The sequence below is a fragment of the Aquarana catesbeiana genome, linkage group LG05 (genome assembly GCF_042186555.1).
Source record: "Aquarana catesbeiana isolate 2022-GZ linkage group LG05, ASM4218655v1, whole genome shotgun sequence".
In the NCBI taxonomy this organism is placed as follows: Eukaryota; Metazoa; Chordata; class Amphibia; order Anura; family Ranidae; genus Aquarana; species Aquarana catesbeiana.
In genome coordinates this window covers 56,185,476-56,193,317 of record NC_133328.1, presented here as the reverse complement: position 1 = coordinate 56,193,317, position 7,842 = coordinate 56,185,476, and the positions used below count along the sequence as shown (strand labels likewise).

The 7,842-nt window shown below is 43.8% G+C and overlaps 1 pseudogene; it reads right to left on the bottom strand.

The window, feature by feature from the left end:
- Positions 1-7,842, bottom strand: part of LOC141145933 (uncharacterized) — a 186,764-nt pseudogene continuing 178,922 nt past the window's right edge.

Sequence of the window (7,842 nt, the reverse complement as noted above, 5' to 3'; positions counted from 1 at the left end):
GACTCATGTACAAAAGGATTAAAGTATCATTTTAATTTGCAGTTTACTCCCTCAACCCACCAATCTAACGCTGAGTGCTGCTATTAATCCATTGCTGAGTTGTATATTAACGCTGCATGTTGCTATTTGGAACACATTACCTCGGGTGTGTGTCGGGCAATTTCTTGTATTATAGTGGAAGAATTTTTTTTTTTTTTATGTTTTCATTAGGGTCCTTAAGGCATGTCAGAATGATGGGGAAGATTTTAGCCTCAATAGCATGTTTGGCCAAATCCACTGATTGCTTCAATATTTGACTGAGTGGACAGCACCTGTCGCTGTTGCGTGGGTAGAGAAAATGATAGTCAAGTTGGTTTTTGGCACATAGAGCATCATTTTTCAAAAAGCAATTGTGATGTAAAAAGTGCAGGAACCCCCAAAAACCAAGATTTTAGGTCCTTGCAAAAAATATCAGTAGCATATTATTATTTTGACACAAATACAGATCAGTGCACCTAATGTATCGATTTTGCATTTGCTGTCTGTGTCCTGTTTTTTTACTTGGATTTTTTCATAGGGACTGTAGCACCCTCTACCTAGGTAGGTGCTAGAGGTGAGTTGTTTTTGGTGAGTGCAGGTACATTTAGACAAGCCTAGCTGGAAGTGCTGGACATTACTGGGAGCCTGTGTGTCTGAGTGCTGTTGGTGACGGATCTTTTCACTTACTCACTCTGCATGGATCATTTTCAGGATTGGATTCCTTTATTGCACATATGGACTGCTTAGATAATATGGACTGATTTTGTGATGCATTGTCAAGATTAAGTTCTATTTACGCATTGGGCCCTTTATTGCACTATTGATTGAATTTTATTTTTTGAAGTTTATTATACTTAACCATTAGAGCGCTGCTTATATTTTTCTAAACCTGTGCTTTGCCCATACAGGGAGGAGCATCATGTTTGCTTTAAAGTGTTAGTTCACCTTTACAGAAAATCTGTAAAGGTGACCTAACACTGGACCCCCCCCCCCACCGTTGTTCTTACCTCCCATGAGCTGTCAAGGCTCCCACAAGCATCTCCACCAGTCCCTGGTGGGTCTCCACTGCTCTCTCTATGTCCAGCGCTGAAAGGATAGACCAGACTGGTCAGCACTATTACATGGATGGAACTGGTAGCTGAGAATTTGCAGGAGGTAAGTACAGCAGGGACCGAGGAGATGGGGAAGGGAACTGCTGTGTGTGGTATTAGGTCACCTTTACAGATTTTCTGTAAATGTGACCCAATCCTTTAATGAAGCCCTTCCTAGCAGCATATACTTACTTTTCCTACACTGACACTACACTAACAGGACTTAGGAAAGGACATCCTATATGAGCCTTGAGTTGCTTTAGAGCTTACACACAGCTGAGGACTCTCTTTGCCCTCATGTGGTAGTACTGGGCCAATCACCAAGATAAATGTGCACAACCAGAAGTACCAGGTTTTTCCACTGCTAGCTAAACAGAGAGATGGGGGATTGAAGAAAGGCGTGTGCTTTCTGAGAAGTGCAAGGCAGTAATAATGCAAACCTGTTGCTTTGCCTAGCATAGCAAAGTCACAAATTTTCTTTGCTTGTGTTGACAGGCTTTTGTTCATTTCAATAGGTTTAACATTCCCATACAAGCCCATGGGGAATGTGTAAAAGATTGCAGTGCTTGAAATGAGACTCTAAATAATCCTTCTTGAAGTGTCCTAAGTATCTCAACAAATCCCCTGGCCATCACCAGACAAGCGAGTGAATCACTCACCAGATCAAAGGACCTCACAGGTATAGGGATCAATTTATGCCTTATAAATCAGCTACAACCTTTTGGAGATATTGCATCAAACGAATCGCCACCAAGAAGAGAAAACTGGCAACGCACCAGGGTTTGTGTTGCTGTATAAAGTTTGTGGTGAAGTATAAACTTCTTTTACCTTACATAGAGCAGTGACCCAAAAACATAAAGCGAAAAACTCCAATAATGCAGAATCAATAACATTTACTTATACTTAAACTCCGTCTGAGCCAATAGCGCGTGATATCAGTATTCTAGCACCACCCTATACGTTTTATTCGGTCGGACATTCTCAGAGGCTGCCATCATTGATGTATACATCTATTAACTAAACCTAAAAGATACACCAATCACACCCATTGTAATATTAATGGCTTACTCCTATGAACTAACAAGCCAATATGAACGCAGTAATATCAAAATACAAGGATATCGCTTGTGGGGAGGTGCAGTGTGGTGCTGCAGCAGTAAACAGTCCAGTTGCAGTAACAGAACTGTATTGAAGAAAAAAGTTCAACAAGGCACCGACAGCATCTGTCTTGAGAGACAAAATGCCGCCTGGCCAGTCCATACCCAAATGGGGAGGCATCCAGGAAGGATGGTGTGTCCCTGCTCTATCCCTACTCATTTGGAACCTCTCCCTGCTGCTAACTACTGTTCCTGACAGATGGGTGGCCTGTCCCTACACTGCCCTCATCAAGCCTGGGAGCCAGGGTCTTAAAAAGAAGACAAATACTGTATCATCACAGAGTGGTGCTGTGGATACTCCATAGAATAAACAGTGCCACGTCCCATTCAGATTAAAGAGAATTTAGGGTATATGAGTGTAGCACTGGTAGATTTACAATCTACCGCAGATTAGGTTAATTTAGTAAATTGTGTGTTAGGAAGGTTAAAAGTTCGCCTCTGTTCCAGCTTGGCTGACGTTGTGTGTGCTTCCATGCTGACCGGTGGGTGTCGCTGTTACCATTAGTCAGTGTTGGAAGGGCAACGTGTCAAAGTGTATAGATGCTCCTCTGTCTCAGAGACAAGCTCGGTGGAGGTGGTCCTCCGAGTTGCATTCTGGGAAGGGGGTATTTATGGGACAGACGCCATGTTCTAAGGTTCGTTTTGCAGCCACCTGCTGGCCCTCCTGGCCGACAGGTATGCGTTAAGGAACTACCTCATGGTCCTCCGATCGGGAGGCCCACGATGCTACAGCACAGGGGTGGGTCCAGAGGCTTGTCTGGGGCCTACCACCGCGGCCAAGGAATGGTCCTGAGCTGTCGGTCCTGTGTGACGAAGCTGGACAGCCGAGGAGATCCCAGGGGAGGACCGGTCTTGGAGAGATCATGCAGCGTGCTGGTCTATAGAGGGGCCTGGTGAGTCGGCTGGAGGACGTATCCAAAAGAAGTAACCATACAGCATAGTGTCGCCGGTTCGGCTTAAAGGTTCAGGCACTGAGACTGACTGTTCACTGCAGAAGATCTGATACATCCTGTGGCAGAGGATTGTGCAGATTTACCCCCCAAATAAGTCTGTGGCAGAGACTTTAGATTCGTGCTGCGTACTGGCTGCTAGACTGGTGAGAGAGGCCTATCCAGACGAGCAAAGAGTGTGTCCCATGAGGGGAACACATTCCACATAATTATCTGAATTCTACCGGGACATTTGTAGCTAAGATTTTGTAAGAAGATATTTGAGTTTCTCCTGAAGGTTTCCTTTTCCGTCTCTTTCCTGCTTCTTCCTAAAGTTTGACTGTTCAATAAAGCATTGAAATGCACTCCAGTGTTGGTGCGTGTGTCGTCCAGCAGTAAACTCAATGGAACCCCTAGACCCGGTGCCAGTGAAACCAAGGGAAGCAAGGTGAAGGTAACATGTGGGGGCGTCGTCCGGGATTTGTTGACCAACAATTATTGCAACCCAATGGAGTGTTTTACCGGGAGTTTACAGAGAGAGCTGGATTTGAAAAGAATCTTTTCAGGAAGAGGAAAGGTTAAACTGCTTTTGGGTGCATAGACGCTGGGCGCCAGAAGAGGCCCGGGAGCAACGTGACTGAAAGAACAAGTGGGAGGAGTTACCCTACTTGCTATCGCGTGGGACACATGTAGTGTGCTTGGCGCCAGAGGAGAAGAGAGGCCTCGTGATCGTGCTGAAAAGATCAGAGTGTGGCCATGTCTTTTCCGGCGTTGCAATCGGTTATGGGACCCAGAGTGTTCCCTGCAAGCACCGTGATGAATACTGTGCAATCTGGAAATCTGCTCACGGATACTGGAGTTCGAATGAAACCGCAGGGGAAGTTTGTCCTGTATACCTCGGGAGATGTTGAGGGACTGGGCATGACCTGCCATCGATGTGGAGGATTGGCCGTACATCTTCGTCCATTTGGCCGATGTCCGCAGTGTGGAGAGTATTTGTTTGTAGTGGAGCCACCTACTATGCCACCCCGTGCCTACCGGATGGATTGGGTGACAGGTATCGCTACAGTGGAAGCCACTATCGCTACAGAGAGAGAGCGATGGGCCTCCATTTCGCCTGTTGTTGCTGACAATGTTTCAGAAAGAGACACTGCTGCTGCCGTCTCATCAGGAGACATTACTTTGATTTCTGAGTCCACTACACCTGTTCCTGTGGTGCCTACTCAGAAGAAGGTGGGCTATGTGAAGGCTTCTTGCGGCCGTGATCGAGGCCTACCCCAGAGGTTACCTGAGCCGGAGCTACCAGAGTCTACGTCTGGAACGGGTAAGCCATTGTTGGGGACTGTAAATAAGTATTTGCCAGCAGAAGAATTGAGAGACTCGGAAATAGAATCCATGTCGGATCTTTCTGGGGATGATGACTTGTTCGAAACCATGTCGCAAGAGCTATTGTGGTCACAAGGCGAGGATGTTGCCTCCACAATGACTCTGCCTGAATGGACTGCCATGAGTTCTGGGAAGACGTAGCCCTGTGTGGAGATGCACAGTGCTGTTGCAGGGACTTTGTCAAAAGTTATTGATTCGCTACAGACACCGGCTGGGTCTATGGTGAAAAAGTCATTAGATTCCTGTGTACCGCCTGGTATGGGAAAAGACAGATCTTTGCCAAAACTTGCTCGCTTGCAAAGGATGTTAAACAAGCGTGTGGCCGCAGAGTATGGATTAGAATTCCCCTATGTGCCCCAGGATGTCATGCGGGAGATTGAAGCTAATCGGGAACTTTGGTACCATGAAGCTATTTGGGACTACTTGTCTGTGCCTAAGCCCTTTAGAAAGACTGGATGTTCTGTCCGGATGGATGAACGTTTTAACGGATGCTTTGTTCATTGGAACTATGGTCGGCATATCTATGCTGATAAAGTGGTGATCTGCAGACCGGGAAAGGACAATGCTGTATATTTTATTACCACTGTGGATAAAGAAGGAAAATATGTGACTCTACCAGATCCTCGGTTTTACTGGTAATTATGGACACTATTACTTTGAAGTTAGCTAGTTAGATAGCCACAGGGCAAAGAGATCTGCGTGGTCAAGATCTACAGATCCTGTTCTGTGTTTAAATCCAAGGACTTCTGTTTGCTAGCCGGATTTCTTTAATAAGAAAAGTACTTGTGTAGGGATGGACTCCAAAAGTGCATATTCTTTCTAATACAAATCATAGGAAGAGAGTGTCATTTTAAATGAGGCTTTGCTCCTGGTGTTGCGTAGTGTGTATATGTGTGTGTTTAAATATGTTTCTTTTTCAGGGATCATCGGATCATATGTATAGCTAGTTAGTGAGGTTGTAAAAAAAAAAATTATATTGTGGTTTTGTTCGCAGCTGTGAACATAATGTTTTATAGATATAAGACTCATAATGTCTTTAAACTGTCCTTTTTCTTTCTCTTTGCCTATCTAAAGTTATGAGAAACTCAAATGCTACTCTCAGGCTTGAGCGTTACTGTTACTGCGTTCAGGACAGACGTTGGGAACAACGTCTATTGTAGTGGGGGGAGTATGTAGCGCTGGTAGATTTACAATCTACCGCAGATTAGGTAAATTTAGTAAATTATGTGTTAGGAAGGTTAAAAGTTCGCCTCTGTTTCAGCTTGGCTGACGTTGTGTGTGCTTCCATGCTGACCGGTGGGTGTCGCTGTTACCATTAGTCAGTGTTGGAAGGGAAATGTGTCAAAGTGTACAGATGCTCCTCTGTCTCGGAGACAAGCTCGGTGGCCCACGATGCTACGGCGCAGGGGTGGGTCCAGAGGCTTTTCTGGGGCCTACCACCGCGGCCCAGGAATGGTCCTGAGCTGTCGGTCCTGTGTGACGAAGCTGCACAGCCGAGGAGATCCCAGGGGAGGACCCGTCTTGGAGAGATCACGCAGCGTGCTGGTCTATAGAGGGGCCTGGTGACTTGGCTGGAGGACGTATCCAAAAGAAGTAACCATACAACATAGTGTCGCCAGTTCGGCTTAAAGGTTCAGGCACTGTGACTGACTGTTCACTGCAGAAGATCTGATACATCCTGTGGCAGAGGATTGTGCAGATTTACCCCCCAAATAAGTCTGTGGCAGAGACTTTAGATTCGTGCTGCGTACTGGCTGCTAGACCAGTAAGAGAGGCCTATCCAGACGAGCAAAGAGTGTGTCCCATGAGGGGAACACATTCCACATAATTATCTGAATTCTACCGGGACATTTGTAGCTAAGATTTTGTAAGAAGATATTTGAGTTTCTCCTGAAGGTTTCCTTTTCCGTCTCTTTCCTGCTACTTCCTAAAGTTTGACTGTTGAATAAAGCATTGTAAACGTACTCCAGTGTTGGTGCATGTGTCGTCCAGCAGTAAACTCAACGGAACCCCTAGACCCTGTGCCAGTGAAACCAAGGGAAGCAAGGTGAAGGTAACAGACACGCTTAAATCAGCAGCTCCACCGTGAGTTAGTGCTACATGAGCTTGGACTTTTTAGGCATGACAAAACAAAAATACTCTAGAGCAACTGCACTTGCAAAGTGCACATTCTATTTGCCTTTAGTAAATCCACCCCATTGAATACAATAACTTCCTCAAACTGTCATGAATAAATGAACAATGTATAAATATACAGTATGTGAATATACATTAGAAATTGCAGTGCAAAACATTAAGTGTAAAGTGAGTACAATAAATATGTAAAGCACTGCGTAAATTGATAGCACTATATAAATAAATATAATAAATAAATCTCTATTTGTTATCAATAAAGCAATTCATGTCCCACTTGATTTTTAGTCAATGGGGAGCATATGGTGTATGTAACTTGTAAATCCACCATGTTTCCCTTCTGGAGACTTCTCCCTTTTTTTACATCCTCTCCAATGGGGATTAAACTTTTATAATCCTACAAACTTAATCCCACTAGGATCCCTGTTGTGATAGATATCAAAGTGGGCAGACAACATTTTCTTTTGAAAGCCCTCAATCTCACTCTCAGAGTCTGTGTGGTCCTGCCAACATACTGCAGACCACATGGGCACTGGAGAAGATATACAACATACTGAGAGTGACTGAAAACAAAAGAGTCAATTAAGTATGCTCTATTAGGACTATACATTAAAGGGTGCTTTTTTTTCCATTCACCTCTATTTATTGTACAGATGACACATTATTTACAGGAAAAAAAACATTTGTACTCTTCAACCAAGTTATTTTAGGAGGATCAATTATATTAAGCACATTGATTTTTTTCCAAAATAAATTTTAAAAAATGCAGGACTATTGGGAAATGCTTTAGGTAAAGCTGGCTTTCTCTTAAGAATGGCTCAGAATTTTTTCTTTTTTAATGCCATAAAATTAAGAAGAAAACAGGTAATAAAAGCACAATCAAATGTAACATTGTCTATTTATGGGTTGCCTGGGTTTAGTAATAAACCATTCCTATTTTTTTGACCAACCTTAGATATTTTTTTTATCTAATCAGTCTTCAGGGTATCCTTTTTTTTTAAAAAAACACCTTTTTAGAACATCAACATGCTTATAATGATCTATGTTGTCTCGTCACAACTCCTCCTAATAAGAATAGATTGTCCTTTTGGGATATTCTGTACCGAAGTAGCATGGTGGCAGTTTGTA